The following is a 20998-nucleotide window of genomic DNA, read 5'->3' on the forward strand; positions in this document are numbered from 1 at the left end:
CGTACGGATCTATATTTCTGTGAATATCAATCAAACACGTGAATGAATCAAGATTTTCATAGATCTGTCATTTCTGGTCATTAATTTTTACAGTAACTCTACACGCATTTTAAGTTTCCAAAATCATTTTTTGAGCAGAAGTTCAAAATTTCTACAAGGCAGCAATCTTTTCTCATACTAACTCATTATTAGGGTACCACAACCTGATTGTACTGAACTAGTTTAGTCTCATTTGTCTGAACAGTGTAAAAATCCTACAGTCCGAAATCTTTTAAAATTTTGCTCTGCCCTTGAATGATTTTCGTAAGCTAATAAGCCATAATACAGCAACTATTTGACTTACATTTTACTCAGCATGTTTCTAATTGAGCAATTCGTTAATTTAACGATAAAAAAAGTCAGTTAGTCAATAAAAAGTCGCTATCATCATCGAGGTTTCATCAGGTTACACCGATCGCTATTCTTGTGATATTGCCCCCAGCCCGTGTGTGGCAGTGTGCAGTCAGTGGACCGAAAGTAGACCTACGTTAGAGAGCATTGCTTGCTAAACTGCAACCAACCTCTACTGGCCATTTGGATCACAATGATTCAGCAGATTGTAAACCACACAGCGGCGACAGTGGCCGGACGCCTTGCAATTAGAAATTTATTAGCCAATTTTGAACCATTTCAGCGTGTTGTCGGAAATGTGCAAGGCCATGGTAACGATGGAAAATGATTTGGAACAACAATGGAAGAAATCTGACTATAATATAGCTGGTCCAGCCAAACAACTCGCATTCCACGAAAACCTTCTGTAAACAGTTCCGTTAACAAGTTTTGAACACTGCGGTCCGACTTTGATCAGTTTTCGATTGCCACCGGTGCAAAATACGGAAAATCCATACCCGCTACTTTGCCCATCCCGCTTCAAGGCAAAACCCTCGAGGGTATGTAAATCTTACCAAACTACTCCAGTGCACATACCATCACTAGCCGCTAGTTTTTCCTATTCATTACACCTCTGCACAGTGGACGATCCGCGGGGCTCCCTCAGCAACCACCGAAAGCCCCGCAGCACATGTGGACCGATGGCGACGCACTTGGCGTTGAGCAATTGCATAACAAAACTTACAGCGCCAAGGTCAACCGCAGCCGAGGAGCCGTTCGTGCCTTAGGTTTCAGGTTTTCCGAAAATCTAAAAATATTTCACACACGACTGTCAGTCAATCGACCACCACGACAGGGGGAGCCATCGCTGCATAACTTTACACACAAAGCCCCAAACGGACAACCCCAAAAAAAAACTGAAGACTTGAAATATCGTTTGTTTATGCTAACAACTCCAACACTATCTCGAGTGCTGCCCGCGCGGCATCCAACTTCGGTGACCACGATAGCTCGGCGGCGCAGTTCCCACACATCACACCACAGCACAGGGTGGGTTAATCTTGGTGGCAGCCAACGAACCAGCGGACGAAAATTGCATCAAAAACAATCACCAACACATCAACACCGGTGGTGGTGCGGTTCCAATCGAACCAAACAACTACCCTCGCTCGGACTTCGTTGCACTCCTTCTTCCCTGCGTCATCAACAACAGCAGTGAGAAAATACTTTTACTTTCATTATCTCGGTTAGTAGGTCTCCCGGAGAACCTCGCTCATAGCATTTGAAGATCACGGCAGATGAAGGGGACAGGCGGACGGGACCCGAAAACGATCACTTTTACTACGGGCCTTTCGATACAGCTCAGCTGACGACAATCTGAGAAAAGCTTGAACCTCGAATTGGATTTTAAAACTTGATTTTTTTATTTGCGCCTTTTTGGGGGCCGTAGTTAGCGCACCAGAGGGAAGTGCATTTTGAGCGGCTGATAGCTATTGTGAACCGCCGTCGTCGTTGTAGCCGCCGGGCTGCTGGCTTGTCATACCGCTCCTATGCTGTTGCCACCGATCGAGATTATGTAAAACTTTGGAATTTTTTGTTCACGACAATCGAAACGTGGTTGTTCGCTGCTGCTGCTGCTGCTGCTGCTTGGGAACCTGTAGATTTACTCCGAAACGTTGACTTGTGCGCGTTTGTCGTTTGACCCTATTTAGGACGACCGATTAGGGCTGATGGTGATATAAGCTGGTTTAAGTGCTAGACAAACTAGTTAGTGTCGCGACGATCGGTGTGACCTCTGCCGAAGGTTTGGGAAGAGGAGAAGGTAGGAGCAATTTGGACGAATAAATAATCTGGCAACGGCGACTGTCAACTTGTTTTTGTTTCTAGATAACGATGGAAGCTTTTTGGTGACTGAAGTAGCACTTCAAGAACAGCAACTCAAAATTGACTGCTCAAAAGATACTTTGTTTAGGTTAGGACCTTGTAGCTAAGATTAACTTGCACGGATCAGCTGCCACAATAGATTAAATAACTGGTCACAGTGGAAAATATACCCAACAAGCAAAAAAACTTGCACGGATAAGCTTTATCTGTTAAGGGGAAACAATGCTATTCTGAAAACATATCAAAATTCGTAGATTTTTTTGAAAATTGAAAATTAGTCAATTTATGCGCAAATGTTTACGTAGGCATCACTCCACATATACGCCCGTTCCCTTGGTAACGTACAGCAACGGACGACGGAATTGCAATCGAAGTGAAGTTTATCCTATCAATTCAAGAGAACAGTTGTAATATCTTACCAAATAACTGTTCGGGTGATAAATTAAAGTTTTCTGGGCCTCAAGATAGGTTTCACGAGTGATGTGATGAATGGAACGGACGAAAAAAAATAATGAAAAATCGACGGCGAACAAGTGAAAATATAATGATGAATTTTAATTGGGCAGAAATCTCAGTATTTAGTGTAATTTATGCCCCAAAAAGTAATAGAACCTGCAGAATGCAATGTTTAGTGCTTCGAGTTGCAAGATCTTATTACGGCTAGCAGGTTAGTTGAACTAATTTTATTTTTTTGTGATGGATTCCCGAATCTATGGGAGCATGTTGGTATACTGAAGAAGGGAAGGGTGATATTCGGTGTCATACTGATTGCCATAAATGTACTCTGACGACCTTGTCGTTAAGATCTTAAAATGAAAACAAAACTTGCTAAAATTTCCAGCCTGCTGGTTTAGTTATGTAGTGGCAGTGTTGCTGAAGCTGCGGAATTTGTCATTGCCATATTTTATATTACAGGACTTTACTAAACAGCCCTTTACACACACACACACACACACACACACACACACACACACACACACACACACACACACACACACACACACACACACACACACACACACACACACACACACACACACACACACACACACACACACACACACACACACACACACACACACACACACACACACACACACACACACACACACACACACACACACACACACACACACACACACACACACACACACACACACACACACACACACACACACACACATACACAGGATTCCTGCTTTCAGAATTCAGGGGATACCTATTTCATAGTAAAGGAGATTCCTTTACCGAGCTATAGGAATCCAGAGGATTCGTCTGTTAGATTCTCATACAACAATCCTGGTTTCAGAAGCACGGCATTCTAAACGAATCTCATGCAGAATTTCACCACACGGTTCCAATGCGAGGAATCCCACAGATTCTGTGCGAATCTTTTCGGTTCCTTCGGGAGTGGAGACCAATATATCGTCTGTAGAAATATTAGATTCTAACAAACCGGTACATAGCATAAGTTAAAGGCTGTACTACAAACAGTGAGACACATTGCTTAATTTGTAACTTTTCAGTGTGTTACTAAAAATTAAAGAAAGTTTGACTGGAACTAGTTAAGCGTGTAAAATTTACGTTGAATGAATTGCATTACAATCTGCTGAGTGCTTATCGCAATGGCATTGAAGCAAGAGCAGATCTCCAAAAACTCATGTGCGCCGTCGTGGAAAATTCGCCCGCTCCCCACAGATGCATCGGTAAGCACCTGGAAATCGATCATTTAACGGTGCTCCGGGTGGTGAAGTTCGTCAAGGAGATCCTACGGCGGTCAGGTACTGGGAAAAAGTGGGAAGTTTGCATCTGGTTTGTGCCGGCCTCCACGTCTTCAAGGCACCAAACCGTAAAGACAAACAAAACACGATGGCTAAAACCCACGGTAGCAAGCTGATACCAACGTGACGTGATGGACGACGACGACACTTACATCAAGGCGGAAGCAAAACAGTTACTGGGGCAAGAGTTTTACGTTGTAACATCACGGTTGGCCGTTGCTGTAAAGGTACAAAAGAAAAAGGCGCAAAAATTCGCCGAAAAGTTCTTGGTTTGGCAAACCAACGCACAGTGGTCCAAAAGGGCCGAAAGTAGAACTTTTTTCGTAGTATCTTTTGCTTTCATTTTATCATTAGGATTAGGAAATATAGACATAGTTTCTTCGGCAAAGTTGGAAATATTGTAAAAACAAACAACTTTGCTGAAGAAATAAAATTTCTATCTTTATCGAGTGCCGAACTATAGGGCATATTCTTTGAAATTTCACCGAACTGAGAGCGACCAAAGGCGCTATAACCTAGGTTTTTACCAAGGGCAAGTAAGTAAATGTACTTGTCCCATCCCCGAGGGTCCGGAGTATTATTTAACCTTTACTAGCAAAATACTCCCAACGAAAATCAAAACTTAATCAAATTAATTACTAATCAGAAGCGGTTGGTACGAGACGTCCCCGTTTCTTCTTCCCCTGTGGATTCTGAAATGCAACTATGTATGGATAACTTATTCATATAAGATTCATTTCACTGAATCGTTTCTGTGTCAATACTTCACAGTTGGCCTGGCCGATTGAACATTTGCGAAATATTTCGGATATTTTGCAAATGTCAATACAGACAAGAAAATAATTGGAAATATTTCTATGATTAGAAATAATTAAAATTATTTCCAGGATTCCTTTATTGTGGCTGTGATGGTATTAATAAGACGTCAACCCACCGAACTGACCGGCACTTTGCCCGATTGAGATGTTTTGGGCCATCATGAAATCCAGACTTCGAAAAACATCTGAGATTTTGGAAAATAAGCTGAAGAAACAGTCTGTAAAAGTATAAAAAGAAGGCGGGACTTCTTCTACTTCTTGCCTATCTGGAATTTCTCGGCCCTGGGCTACTCGTCACCAATATTTTGAGCGTCTCAACACACACAAATCGGCTTCAACCTGGTCGAGCCATCTAGCACGTTAGGCCCTTCTATTCCTGGTACCTGTGGGGAGTTCTTGAAGAGAACGGATTTCACTGCACAGTCATCCGGCATCCTTGGGATGTGGCCGGCCCACCGTAGTCACTTAAGTCCCAACTCATATGTGACCAGATTTCCCTCCTCGAAGTCGGGTCTAACCATTGCTCGAAACCTAAAAATTAATTTTTTGCGACCGTTTTTATGTGACTCACTTTGTTCGAGTACAATCTTTGTATGTAGCATCGTTAATACAAAAGTAGAAGCAACGCTTCATTTCGAAACACTGTACATACTAACTAGCACTACAAGTGTCCTATACAACATTTTCAAATTCTGTTTGACTGAGGTAGAAATTAGTAAATTTTATTCCAACTGAATTTCAACTAAATATGGCTACTTCTCGATGAGTTATTGTTTAGTAGAACTGGTTCTTTAAAATTCCACTCGTATCTGTACTAGAGTTTGGAATGCAAAAAATGCATCTTATGAGTGACACGATTGGACGCTCAAGTCATTTGAAAAATCAAATACCTGCGAGATTTAAGCTAATTCACTGCCTACCTAAGTGTCAAAATAGTTTGCGTGATGAGATCTGTAGGTATAATTATCTCACCTCGTGCAAACAACAACAATATTGCCCTTGATGCTAGTTGGATAATTCAAGCCTGAGCATTCGAACCAAGGGCAAACAATCATTGCTACCGGCAGACTTAATGTGAAAGCAAATGATTTAGCCTTTTTGCTGGTGAGATCGAACGATATAGAAAATGAAAAGTAATTAAGATATCATTCGTAAACGGATGTTTTTTCTTGTTTCTTTTTTCGCTACTATTGTGTCAAATTAGCAGCCCCCGAGAAGCCGCCTCTCAACCCGGGTTGTATGGCGAAAGGCATGACGCAGACGATTTTTCAGTTTGAAAAATCTTACCGGTGTATGCAGGCATTTGACCCAGATCATCTGTGATGTGAGGCGGTCACAGCCACCGACACTACTGGCTGCAACAAGCTTTCGCATGCAGTCGAGCGACAATTATGGCACTATGGTTTGCTGGCTTCAGTATAGCAGAACGCTAACTAACGAAGCCGACAGGAAGCTGTTATTACGTCGCGCATTTTCTTGCGCGCTGATCCTGCCGAGATCGGTTATTGGATTAGAACTGCCGAGGCGTATGGGGGAGCGGAAAATTTTCGAGTGTGGCAAGCGGAAAACGTATGCACTGTGTATATGTATCACTGCAAGCAGGTTACAAGGTTTCTAGAAGACTCCTCGCCATTAGCGAAAGCGTCGTGATTTAATTTTTGCAACAACTTAACCCTTGGGTCAAACTATTCCATATCATTACTGATCGAATAAACCGTTGGCCATCCGAGGTTGAACAGCTTACTCAATACAGTACAGTTCGTTACTGCAAATGCAATTTTTGAAGAAGCTAAATGTTTTTCGTGCTGATTCACTCAATTGAGGTTCGGCTGAATTTTTTCAGTGAGTTGCTTTTTTGCTGCAACGGCAGGGTCAGTTGCGGGCCAAATACGCGCCGAATCCGATTTGCATTCGCAAAAATAAGAAAGGGTACAACACAATTGCACTTTTCGAATCGGAACAATGCAGTGCTAAACACTGACTAAAGTTCAGTTGAAACCAAGGAAGTAAACAAACATTTATTTTAATAAAAACGTGGCAAAAATCAAATTCTGAACATGGCATTGAAGCCCAATTTTAAAGAATCAAGGAAGGGACCAACAAAATCTGAAAATCTCAGATGTCGTTGAACTGCCACGTGCCTCAGTTGGCTTCAGTGCTAACAAGCGAAAATCGAATGTGAAGAAACCGTTCTTGCACTTGCACCTCGCGTTCTGCCGGCTAAGTGACCGCGTCGAGAGAACGAGGAAATCGTCGACGAGCCGTAGTTGACAGCGACCGGCTTTCGTCGACCGCCTGATGTGGTGGCATGACTGTCCCCGTCAGGCAAACAGCGACAACCAAGAACCGGATTTCTTGCTTTCGCGAAATTTCGATGGCTAATCGGTGCACTGGTGCCGGGGCCGGGCCCGGGACACGGGTGGCGTTCAGTGCTATAATGACTTCTAACAACTATTTACTGCCAAATCGAGTAAACTAACACATGATCCATGTGTGATAGGTTTGAACAGAACTGGTTTGAAGATTCTAGAAAGTACCGTGAGCTGACCGTGAGGTGACACACATTACAGAAGGCAATAACCAGAATGCAATGTGGCGTGCTGCTTGGTCTTAAGGTCAATTAATCGCAGCAAACATTATGTCGTACTTATTTGTGATGAGATTTTAATGCAATGTTGCATAGTTGCCATTAGGGGACTAATTAAAAAAGTAAAAGCTTGCAGTTTGATAAATGGTTCTTAGTAATATAGAGCAAATTAACATTCATATTTCGACTGACTATTACCATCCTAGCGCGCCGTTCAAAACTTAATCAGGGCCATTCGGCTTCGATAACGCTAGTGGATATCACAAGGAAGTTGAGTAAGGCACCACAACAGTAGTGGTCTCCAAATGCACGACACGACCTCAATGCTGTACCGGATGAGCAATCGGTTCCAGCTGACCGCCTGTGTCTTGATAGTCATCAAGACAGAACGAAGATTCAACTAACCGTTTCAAAGCTATAACCAAGTCGGTAGACAGTATTGACTCACTAATTACTATACCAAGCCGATTTGGGTTCGATTGACGTAAGCCTGTGAGCGAAACCGGGATCGAGCAGGATGTTTACGATGCGATGATCATCACTCGGAGAAAGAGAACTGTTTTGTCAACATTTGAACATCAATTCTACGCAATTGTCACAGCTTTCGTTGCATGATTCGCAAGTTCGATCGTAAAACGCGCTGACCGTGCGACCGTTCGTTCTTTTTCTTTACATATGTAGCCCTCAATGCGGAACATCCTAAACATTGGGGGTAAGCTCGACCCACCGACGCGACGTAGCGCCTTAGCTTCGTACCAAATGTGAAGTGAAGCAAAAAATATATTGTAACAAATAACAACAAGGTTGGACTAGCCGAAAGGGAAAACTACGAAGCAAAAGCAGAAAGAAGAAAAAACGACGACGGACGCCTCCTCAATCCAAGGTCATCCTTGCAGACGAGTACACCGAAAATTGGATCAAGGTTAATGCGACCGGTCTCGCCATGCTAGCTATAGACGATAGTTATTTTTCCTCTCTTTCTCTCTACGGTTTACACCATTTACCTCGGTTCGTTTATCGGCAGTACGTTTTGCCACGATCAGGTTTATAAGACAGCTAAATTATATACGCACTTGTGATTACCCACTGGGCGGCTATTTTGTGCCACATGACCGTTTCAGCGTAAAGACGAGGATGGTGGAAATCAAAAAAGTAGATACGTGCTTCACATGAAGAGGTGGCGACTAGCAAAATTCACAAACTCCCATTTTATCGTTTACAATTTAGTGTTGTTTGTAAACAAAGGCTGCTGCTTCTGCATGACTATACCACAAGAGACTTACCTCTGACGGCAGGTGACGAACCCCAGCTATCAGAAAACGTCATTCTGAAAAAGTTGTCGACGTAAGGAATAAATCGATAAACAACAGTGCTTTAAATGGTCAATTTTAACCATTGCATCAACAAATGATTGATAGTATCCCAAGTAATAATTTTAGTTTTATTCCAATCTTATGATACTTTTTTACTAAAAGTAGTTATGTCTGGTGAAATATTTGTACAGTTGTTTTAAATCGAGCAAAATGCTGCTTGCTGTAGCTAATTTCATAACTTCTGACAATCAAACTAGTTGAGATTATTAGGAAAACTTTTCGCTTGGGCTTGCACATTGTAGCAAATTGTGGTTAATTTAAATTGATCGTAATTTTATTTAATTAAATACAAATAAATATAATTTATTTCAAATTTATTGTACATAAAAACAGACAATTAGTCTTCGCATGGATCTCATTACTCTGTTCAGCAAATATTATCTCATAGTTAATGACGCACAATAATTAAACCAAATCTTTGAATCATGATATGAGCAACATCTTACCTTAAAATAGAGCTTTAAGCTTTATTCTAAATGAATATCTTCCGGTATCACTACACCTAATGGTTACTACGGTGTTGGAAATCTGAAAAAGAAATTCGAAAGAAAATTTTTGTTAAGTATCATTGAACAAATTTAATATATAAAAGACAATGTTATGTCACTGCCATAACTCCTTTTAGCAATCCGCCGGATCACTGTCAGGATCTGGGAGGAAGAACAAATGCCGGAGGAGTGGTTGGATGGTCTCATTTGCCCAATTTTCAAAAAGGGACATCGACTGGAGTGTAAGAACTATCGAGGAATTACATTGCTCATTTCTGCCTACAAGGTGCTTTCCCGTATCCTGTTCTGCAGACTGAGACCGTTGGCGGAGTCCTTCGTCAGCGAGTACCAAGCTGGTTTTCGTGAGGGTCGCTCCACGACGGATCAGATGTTTACCATGCGTCAGTTGCTAGAAATTTCCGGGAGTACAACTTGCAGACACACCATCTGTTTGTGGACTTTAAAGCGGCGTACGATTCAGTTTAACGAAATAAGCTGTGGCAGATAATGCTAGAACATGGTTTTCCGACGAAACTAGTTCCGCTGATTCGTGCTACGCTGGACGGATCCAAATCATGCGTTAGAATAGCGGGTGAGACCTCAGCTGCTTTCGTGACGTTGGATGGACTGAAGCAAGGGGATGCACTCTCTAACCTGCTATTGAACATTACCTTGGAAGGAGCATTACGAAGGGCAAACGTGGAAAGGAATGGAACTATCATCACGAAATCTCTCATGCTTCTTGGTTTTGCGGATGACGTCGATATCATCGGAATCAACCGTAGAGCAGTGGAACAGGCCTTCAGGCCTTTTAAAAGAGAAGCGGCGAGATTGGGACTTACCATTAACACCGCCAAAACGAAGTGCATGGTTGCTGGTAGGGAACGTGGGAGTCCAAGTGGTGTTGGTGAAGAAGTGGAGTTAGATGGGAAACGATATGAAGTAGTGGAGAAATTTATATACCTTGGTACACTCGTGACATGTGACTACGATGTAAGCCGCGAAGTGAAACGACGAGTTGCAGCCGCGAAGCCACGAAATTCCCACAAAACTGGCGCTCTACAGAACACCAATCCCCCCGGTGGCCCTTTTCGGACGCGAATCATGGACGCTAAAGGAAGCTGAACGGCGAGTGCTTGGGGGTTTTGAGCGTAAAATTCTGCGATCTATACTTGGTGGCAAAATGGAAAATGGAGTGTGGCGCAGTCGCATGAATCACGAGCTGTACCAAGTATACAAATATGCTGATATAGTGAAGGTAGTGCAATGTGACAGGCTGCGGTGTGCTGGATACGTGGCCAGAATGCCCGACGAAAGAGTAGCCGAAACTATTTTCAGCAGAGAACCAGGAAGAGGCCGTACACTCCGAGGCAGACCCCGTACCCTGTGGGTGTGTGCTGTCGAAGACGATGCACGTTCAGCTGGTGTTCGTGGGGATTGGAGAACGGCAGCCCAGGACCGACGGTACTGGAGGACCATAATTCGTTTGGCGCAGGATCGGTAACGGACCGTTGCCACTAAAGTAATGTAAAGTAATTACTCCTTTTATGAGTTCAACGCAGAAGCTCATTAATGAGCAATATTTACTTAAAAATGAGTGCCATTTCACCAAAATAGAGTAGTACTTACACAAATTACGAGTAAATTTAACTCAGTTATGAGGTCGGCCTAAACCACTTAGAATTAAGAAGTTGCCATTACTCATATTTTTGGGTTGTTCCACTTTTTGTCAAAGTGAGTCGGTTTTTACTCATTTCTGAGGTAATCTTACTCATTCGTGAGTTAAATTTATTAAGCATGTAGGTACGGCGGCGTCGCACGCTCGTGACAGTACCTTAACCAAATGATCAGCGTTCGGATCGGGCATTTTGCGATCACCGCACTCCCTTCGGATCGCTTCCTCAAATTCTTCGGAATCGAAGTATGTTGTCTTCCATCCACAGGTGGTTGGAGTATTGGCTCTACCCGTCGCCAGCCGCCTTATTACTGGACCGACACCATAGCGGCCCGCCTGATGGTCACTGTGAGTGTAGCCATTGTCTACCCTCCAGTCTCCTATCAGACCAGGACTGCCGAATGTCACGTCGATGATAGACTCTGCGCCATTCCTACTGAAGGCACTTATGGTGCCTATGTTGGCCAGGTTAGCTACGTTGAGCTTTGCCAGAGCCTCAAGCAGAATCCGACTCCTATGGTTCGTGCGTCGACTTCCCCACTGTACCGCTCAAGCGTTAAAGTTGCCACAACCAGCGGCCTTGGACCACTCAGCACAACTACTATTCGGTCTATCATCCGCGTAAACTACTCGATAGACCAACTCGGCAGACCACAACATCTGCAGTAGAACACTTCACCCACTTTGGCAACCGCAAATCCCTAGTCTGCGGTTGACACAACCTCTTGAACCGAGAACCTGCTTGTCGTCCATATATAGCCGCCGTTCCGGACCTATCCGAGACCCAGTTACCGTTTCCGGCAGAGATGGGGTATGGGTCCGAGATAATGGCAATCTCCGTCAACGACTCAGTAACTGCTTGGTGCAACAGCTGCTGGGTCGCGTAGCAGGGATTCAAGTTTAGTTGCGTTACCTGCACGACTCCCGTGTTTTAGTCGCCGGTGCGCCTCCCGGGCACTTTGGGCCTCCTGTTGTGTGCATAGCGTCCCGTTGGCCGGTACATATCAGGCACTTGGGCGGGGCAGTACAGTCCCTCGCTATATGGCCCGCAAAGTCACATCTCCTACACAGGTAGCTTCTGTCTGGCCTCTTACAGCTCCAGGACTTGTGCCCTCGCTTAAAGCACCGGGAGGAGGCCTCCGACTGCAGGAACACGCTCAGTGGTCATACTGACCACCCCACCTTCATCTTAGTCACTTTCAGGGCTGCATTACCGTTTACCAGTGGTAGTCTTATAGTTGCTACCTGGGTTCCCGCCGGTCCCTTGCGCAGGCGAACTGCCTCGGTAGTCACCACCACGTTATATTGCTCCTTGAGAGCTCGTGCTAGTTTGCCCGCTTCAGTGATCTCGTCCAGGTTTTTCTGCCAGCACTTTGTAGACCGAACCCTTCTCAGTAGCATTCTTTTTGAGCTCATGGATCATGTCGCCGGTGCGAGAGCGGCGGATACTCCGCACATCCGCGTCAAGACCCTTCAACCGATCGTCCCCTCTCATCTCAACTTCCGAATATTTCGGCCCCTCAGTTTTGAGAATGAGGGCATCGCCTTTTCTGCTTTGTTTTCTGACCACTACATAGAATCCCACGAGTTGAGGGGAAAGAAGAGGCCGCCGCATCAGAACCCCTCATGATGCGGTAAGGGCTAATTACTGTGGACGGCGCTCTGGTACTCCACAGGCTCCGTTTGAGGCTTAGTATTTATAGAACCTCCTACTCCCCTCCCCCCACCATTCATCCCGCGGCACGGGTCGCATGACATTTAGGATTATGGGTTTATCCATTTATGTTTTTACTTTTAGCCATGGATAACAGCTGTTAAAACCATTCTACTTTTGGGGGCTTTGGATCCTCTGCTCAGGTTCTCAGTATTTTCAGGTTCATCGAACATGCTTCTACCGTGCAAACGCAAAAGACTGCAGGATATTAAGACTGGTCTACATTATACAGTATCTCAAACGTTAGTCTATCTTTAACTAACAGCATTGTCAACAAATCGCGAGTGACTGTACTCATGAGTTACCATCTAGCAAATCAAGCAAGCGATGAAAAAATTCTGCCTAGTTTATTCCGCTAGTAAAATGTAGACAACGAGTTGTATTGTTGCATTAAATCCAGATCAATTTTTCCTCGACCTACAGCAGTTCAATTTACGTGAATTGGCTTTTAAGCATTTTTCCCACTCTCGCCAGCTCGCCGTTCACCTCACATACACGATATTGAAGCTTTGATTAGTGTATTCGTTAGTATGTACGGTGTTCCACTGGTGGAAAGGAACACCGAAAGCATAGCAGACGGCAGTTCACCTATAGCAATAGCAACAACCGTGTAAAAGGCAAGCGATAAAACAGTAAATGTAACTGTATAATCAAACAATTGCATAATGACAAGGTCGCACGCCGGTTGACTGGCGGCCGATGATGACCGTAGGTATCGGTGCGCACTCTTCGCATGAGTCGGATTCCAACCAAAACTCCTTCCAATCGCCAGCGTCGGTCCCGCCAACGACGGCATGCAGCGAGAGTGAAGTGACAAAACTTGACAGAGCGCGGCGCTGTTGCGCTGGAATGTGATGATCGACGAGACTGATGATGGTGCACCCTTGCCACGCGCTCTCACTCTCTTTCTACGCACCGCGATGTTTCGGTGTTCCGAAACGATGAAACGATGTATGCGTACGACCGGATCAGTCGGTCGATAATCGCTTGCGTGGAGGATGAATGTGCCTATACTACCCGTCAATAAACAGCACGCGGTGAGTGACATTCTCGTACTAAGGGGTGCACTCCCTTCACAGAAATTCATAGAATTGATCTGGCTAATAGCGTTTTTGTTTTTTAACCTGGGTAACCCGACCACGGAATAAACAAACTTTTTGGGAGAATAAACAAACGTGTTCGGGTTGTTAGTGGATTGCTTATAGCGGGGTTGAAACTGTGAAAATACCCAGAGTGGACCCGTCGTCTAAAAAGCGCAACCCAGAGCGAAATTAGGTTCAATCTGAGTGAAAAAACAAACGTTTTATCAGCCGTTCGATTGGAACTATAGAGCAAACCTAGGTTGGACTTGAGCAAAAACAAAAACGGTATAAGATCTTGAATTTTATTTCATCAATTTTGACTGCAGACTACAAAACTGTTCTAAAAAAATCCCCGAAAGAATGTTAGCTAAAATTTACCTTAATCTCTTGTTTATTCTATTTAATTGGCAAAACAGGTGCAGACGGTGCCAAATGTTTACTCGCGTGATCAACTAATGAAGCAAAACTCGAACTCAACTGCGTTCTAATTCTGTCGATTATTAATCTGCGATGGTTAAAAAAACATAATTTTTGACGATTCGATAAAAACACGAGAACACTAGTCATCACTGTTACAATTCGAAAACAAATGTGACAATATTTACCCAGTAAACTTAGTCGGTAAAAATCCGGTTAGACCAGTAACGATATTTTTCTCAACATTTAAACAATGTTTGTTCGGTTCTATTTTTATTAAGTTTAAGCAAAGCGAAAGCCTTGGAATTCATTTCGTTTCCGAGACTTCGTAATCATCACCTATTGTTAGTATAAATGTGGAACCATTCTGCTGGCTCAAGCAGGCTCTTCCTAACGAAATTAGAACTTTTGCTAGTTTATCATCATACCACGTCCCACTCAATTATCACGCAGCAATAAATCAAACTCACTCCTAGTTATAGTAGCAGTTTGGGCTTCAGCTGTCGACAGGCGACCGTCACCTCAATATCTATAACACGAAAGGCAAACAAAATAACTACTTGATGGATCAAAACCAGAAAACAAGCTTGACTCATCTGTTGATAATAGACCGGTAGAATGTCTAGGTTATGGCGCTTAAAGTCTAGCGGCGCCTGATTTTTGCAAGGTCATCATATCGTGTTGATCAACCTGGAAGCTATGCTAGGAACAGGTTCCCTTCATCGTGCGTGCGATTGCGAAATCCACAAGGCCGGTTTTGTCATGCTGATGCAACGATAACATACGTCGGGGAAATCCCTGGAACAGCCAGGATTCATAGCATGACTTTCTTTGTTTATCCATAAGTATTCTGATGGAAAAATTCTCAACTCCACAATCAAAACAAACCAGTCCAGTTGGTTGTTTTTTTTAGTTCGGTCCTAAAATCAAAACAGTAGGAAGTCGTTCTTCCGACAGCGTCAATGAAAGCCAGATTCCAAAGGGCTTATCGTCCGGTTTGGAAACATAAACAAGAACAGCTCTAAATTGAGTTGAGTAATTTTCAAACCCCCTCGGACCGGTTGAAGGCATCTAGAATTGTTTACCTTAGTCAATAATAAATTTTGTCAAGTGGAATATGCCACCATGGCTAGCTGGTCACCAAATATCCCAAACAAATGCATTCCAGTAATTGTGGCGGCCGCGCGAAGCGAAACTCGATCCTTCGAACGGGTTGACGACGAGGTACTGTTGACGAGGGGTTCGACGGCGGTAGTCTAGTGTTATGAAATTGGTGCTCTTTGTTTATAACTGTGCACTGGGGCAACGAGACCGGTTGGCAGGTTCCCTTCAAATCGCCGATCGTCCGTGGAGTTGGGTAGGTGGCGCAGGTGGCAGCGGTTTCTGGGTTGTTGGTGTTGTTGCTGTTGTCAGCATTCAGATCGCGTCCGAGCGATAATTGCAATTTTTTTAATGGGGCAAGTGTCATTGCATCGGTTAGGCGTTTGCTGGTTGTCGTATTTATATTCAAGTTTATTTTTTTCCTCTCTCATTTTGGTGGTTTCGGTTAGCATAAAAATGTCACTGACAGCTACGGAGAATCAGCGTTGGTCAATTCAGCGTGCCTGGCCGGGTCGAAATCGATATGCGTACGGTGTGGAATATGTAGTACGTGTTGCCTATAAGAATGCAATGCTGTGTGCATGTTGGCAATGATTTCCGTCACGTTTTAGCGGACCGAAAGTGGGTCAAATGAGTAGTTTTGGGGAGGATGGCTTTGAGTGGTTTGCACAGCTGATCACCAAAAGTGTAAAAAGTTGCTGCTGCTATGACTTACCACCGTCAAGCTAATCGACCAACTACTGCAATTGGATGCAAAATATTCCACTTAGTTCACACTTAACGATGCAGCTAGGAACAAGGTATAAGATTACCGGAACGCGGAAAATTACCACCTTCAGGCGATAGACGTGCTGGCGGAGACCAATCAAAACATGATCTAATTGCCTCGTGCTAGCGAGAAAGCGATCTTTACAAGCAACAACAATGGCCGAGGTGGTTCTATTTGACTGTTCATATAGAAACAAGTTTTGCCGTAAAGACACACCGGTCAGTAAGCAGGTTTACAAACTTGTAATCCGCTGACTCACAGCTAGATCATCTGATCTGTAGAGTGCATCAACAGCATACGGCCTTACGGAAAATTCCTATCTAGGACAACTGTGCAGGTGCGGGGTCCGTCGTTTCGTTATGCAACGATCGTTGTGGTCACCATCTCCGATGTGCCGTCGCGGCGTTCGTTTACTTAGCTTTCGAGCGTCTATTGTTCGCAGTAGCATTTCGGAAGACGAGCAGACCGACCTTTGACCGTACTCTGTAATTATGCCCTCGTGAGGAGAAGTTCCCCACAAGTAGAACGCCGTAAGAGCTCAGTTATGCCACGTCATTTGCCGCTTAAACCGGGCTTAAACTTGAACGAATGTGCCTCCAATGGTGTATTCTGACTGGTTAATTATGTGGTTTGCTTGTTTTTCTGTTTACTAATAAGATTGAAATAACCGAAGTATTTTTATTCATTCTCATTTGACTGTAGGTTGATTGACTTTCCAGTTCTGTTTATGTATCCAATCGAGTGTGATTGTTTACGAGTATGATTATTTACGAAGAAACCACAAAAACATAAGATTCAAGTCATTAGAACATAAAAATACATAGCAATCTTGCGACTCATCAGGTAACATGAATAATTTAGCAAGCAGAACGGTGATCGTTGCTAACGAATTTCATTTTATTGACACAATGTTTCTTCTATTTACTAGACTCTACAACATCTCATAGCACTTTTCGAATGCAACTGGTTCAATTGCAATAGCAACTGCGAATGCTGTGAAAAACCTTGAATACCAACCAGTTAACCCGGTCGCTCTAATACGTATCACTTAATCACAATCCGTTAGCGAACTTATCATTAAAGGAAATTGATAGAAAACCGGACAACAGGCTACTTGCGTAACCAGCTGGCTTGACTGCCGTTTCGGTATTTTTAAATTACTTATACTTTGTTTCACTACGCAGCATTGTTGCTCTGATATGTATTTGAATGAAATTTCAAAAAGTACTGTATACTGAAAATTGTCCTTTCTGAGTCGATGGCGGTCCCAACAATTTCAATTTTTGCTCATTTTTGTCTGCAACCCTTTTTACAATGCCGGAAACCTGTTCAGTCTGAACGTAAGATGGCCAAGGAACTGGACATTTCGCAGTCAACCATGAAGACTATTTTGAAAGATGATCTTTGATTGATTCCAGACAAAAAACAACGGGTGCACGGATTGACAGAAAAGCAGAAGATTGCAAGAGTCGAAAGATCTCGGCAGGTACTCAAGCGACACGACGATTGTGAAATTCTGATTTCGAATGCGAAAATGTTCCAGCTGGAGGATCATCACAACCGACGAAAGGATCAGATATTATATGCCGCACCTCTTTCTCATATTCTTCGGGACAAACTGGCTGTTCAACGGTTCCAGAATGTTTCCAGGGTGATGGAATGGGGATGTTTCTCAACAAATTTGAAGGTTCCACTGCAGTTCATTAAATTTGGTGTTAAAATCGACACTAAATATTACATCGATAGTGTTTTAAAGAACCATTTGCTTCCCATCGTCAAAAAACACTACAGGAATGCACCATACTGCTTCCAACAAGATTCTGCACCGTCTCACCAGACACCAGGTGAAAGCTCACAGGGTAGGTGGGAGTTTGATTTGGACTAATTTAAGTCAAATATTATGGATATATTTTACACGAAATACACTCAAAATTGGATGCAAAATTTATGCAAGATTCTTATTTTTGTTACCATTTACTTTACTGACAATTATTCTTACTCACCCTGTACCTTCAAGTGCTTACAAATTAGACAAAAATAATTCTTAAATCCCGTTTATATACCAGTAATTATCAGTAATAATCAGGGATGGTCCGATCACTTTGACTCACTTTGACTCAATTTTGATTCATTTGACATTACCGTCTTAGCCGAAGAAAATTTGATAAAGTTATTCATGGGACATTTGTAGAACTAGTTATTATCTACAATTTTATCGAATAAAGTTTTGCTGTGTCTGCGGTGCTAATTTCCTTAGTAACTAAATGAACGTTCATTTAGTTACTATTGATGTACTAGCATTGTACCAGCGTGACGACAAAATATACAGTAAAACTTTTTTCCACAAATATGTAGATGATAACTAGTTCTACAAATGTCCCATACATAACTTTAAGTTACTAGCATAAGTTACTGCTAAATGTATCAAAATTTAGTCAAAGTGATCGAAACATCCCGGTTTATAATAAACTAGTTGTGCCCGAATCTTACGATCCGGAAAATATAAATGTCTGTTCAGAATTCCGAAAACTGCGGATACATTCCATTGGCCAGTGTTTGCGAAGTTGTTTAATCTTTGTATTAGTTCTTTGAGTTCCTATATTGCATAATATAGCTCTAAGATGTCATAGCCGGAAACAGATATAAATAGTTGTTATGGTCGTATTGGATTTTATTTAACTGAATAAAAATTTCTGGCTGTTTGCAACATTTATGTAGTCTGATTAGAATAAAATGTTCCTTAGAAAATTCTTGATCGTTTGCTATCATTAACGCATATTTAAAATTTCGCGACTTTGTTCGGTCTGATTTAACACTGACCATGTGATATCTCGACACGCTATCGAGTTGAGCAGGCGAGTCGAGCAGTCGAATCAAAAATCGAGTCAAGCAGTTGGGTCGAGCAGTCGAGCCGAACAGTCAAGTCGAGCAGTCGAATCAAGCAGTCTAGTCGAGCAGTCCAGTCGAGCAGTTGAATCGAACAGTTCAGTCGAACAGTTCGGTTAAGCAGTCCAGTCGAGCAATCAAATTGAGCAGTCTAATTGACCAGTCCAGTCGAGCAGTCTAGTCAACCAGTTGAGCAATCGAGCAGTCCAGCAGTCGACCAGTGAGGTGACTGAGAATACAATCCATTGCTACGAAAGCATGACGTCCTGTCAGGGACCTAGTTTTAGGTACCGATAAGCCTCTTATAACGTCCTGTCACTGACAGGCTGTCAAAGACCTGGTGTTCGGTACAGACATAAGCCTCTTATATAAATAGATTCGTTATTTCGATGATAGCGTACGACTAGATATGTATTTTCGAGGTGAAATAGGATTATTAAAAAGCTAGTAGAAAAGAATGGTTCTGGCAAGAAAAATGTTTTTTGGAACTAAAAAAATTTATGAAAGATTGGAACATGTACGTAGCCAATGGGGTGGTTTTGAGTGTTTAAGCCCCTCTGCCCGCCTTCTAAGTCAAATTTTTAATCTGCACTTTCAGAGTTAATCTTTTTACTATCGACATTCAAATACAGTAATGTTCCGATTTTGTCAGCCCCATGTTGAATTTTGGGTTGACAAAATGGGGATACTGACGAAATCGGGAATTTTTTTTTTTCGAACATTTTTTTCAAAAGTCAAGACTTTGCAATATCGAGGACTTATATTAAAAATTTAAATTTAACCCTCAATTGATCAACCGAAAGGCCAATACAATCTAATCAACTGAGCACAGTCCACTGCCCAGAACCTTTTTTGGTGCGCATTAGAGTTTTGAGCGGGAAAACTTGGTTTTAGGTTTATGGAACCTTTGGAAGAGTTTCTTAAAATTAAAAGTTCTATCGTCTAGCGGAATTCACATTTTCATTAATCCCCCCAAAAGTGCAATAAAAAATTTATTTTTCTTCAGTTTGAATATGACACATTGCTGTGTTCTGCAAAATTTTATAGCATACTAGCTGACCCGACAAACTTCGTATTGCCACAAATTAAACTGTGATTGTGGCAAAGGTCACAAATGCCAAATTTTGTTCCATTTACTTGATTAGTTCTTGAGTTATGAGGAAGTTTGTATTTCATTTGTATGGGAGCTCCTCCTCCTAAAGAAGGAAGGGATCATAATTCGCCATCAGAAAAATTCCTGCCTTCTAAAACCCTCACATGCCAAATTTGGTTCCATTTGATTGATTAGTTCTCGAGTTATGAGGAAATTTGTATTTCATTTTTATAGGAGCCCTTCCTCCTAAAGTGGGGAGAGGTCCTAATTCACCATAGAAAAAAAATTCTTGCCTCCAAAAACCTTCACGTGCCAAATTTGATTCCATTTGCTTGATTAATTCTCGAGTTAAGAGCAATTGTGTATGTCATTTGTATGGGAGCCCCCCCACCTCTTGAAGGGGGAGGGGTCTAAATTCACCATAAAAAAAATTTGCCTCCAAAACCGCCCACATGCCAAGTTTAGTTCCATTTAATTGATTAGTTCTGGAGTTATGAGAAAATTTGTATTTCATTTGTATGGAAGCCCCCCTCCTAAAAGGGGACCCCTTATCATAGAAAAAATTCTTGCCTCTAAAAACCCCCACATGCCAAATTTGGTTCCATTTGATTGATTAGTTCTCGAGTTATTAGGAAATTTGTATTTTATTTGTATAGGAGCCCCCTCCTAAAGAAGAGGTCTCAAATCACCATAGAAAAAATTCTTGTCTCCGAAAACACCCACATCCAAATTTTGTTCCATTTGCTTGATTAGTTCTCGAGTTATGCAGAAATTTGTGTTCCAAGTGGGGGGGGGGTATCTAACCATCATAAGAACCTTCCCTGGCCCCAAAAACCTCTGCATGCAAATTTTCACGCCGATCGGTTCAGTAGTTTTTGATTCTATAAGGAACATACGGACAGACAGACAGACAGAAATCCATTTTTATAGGTATAGATAGATTATTACATAAAATTTTGCT

The 20998-nt window shown here is 42.6% G+C and overlaps 1 protein-coding gene across 1 annotated transcript in view; it reads right to left on the minus strand.

The window, feature by feature from the left end:
* The window catches only part of LOC128732845 (elongation of very long chain fatty acids protein AAEL008004), an 87729-nt gene that overhangs the window by 46002 nt on the left and 20729 nt on the right, over window positions 1-20998 (minus strand). Inside the window, exon 2 of the mRNA XM_053826254.1 lies at window positions 9259-9340. The gene's annotated coding sequence lies outside the window, so the exon portion shown is untranslated. The remainder of the gene's footprint in view (window positions 1-9258; window positions 9341-20998) is intronic.

This window comes from Sabethes cyaneus, chromosome 1 (assembly GCF_943734655.1).
Source record: "Sabethes cyaneus chromosome 1, idSabCyanKW18_F2, whole genome shotgun sequence".
Lineage (NCBI taxonomy): Eukaryota > Metazoa > Arthropoda > Insecta > Diptera > Culicidae > Sabethes > Sabethes cyaneus.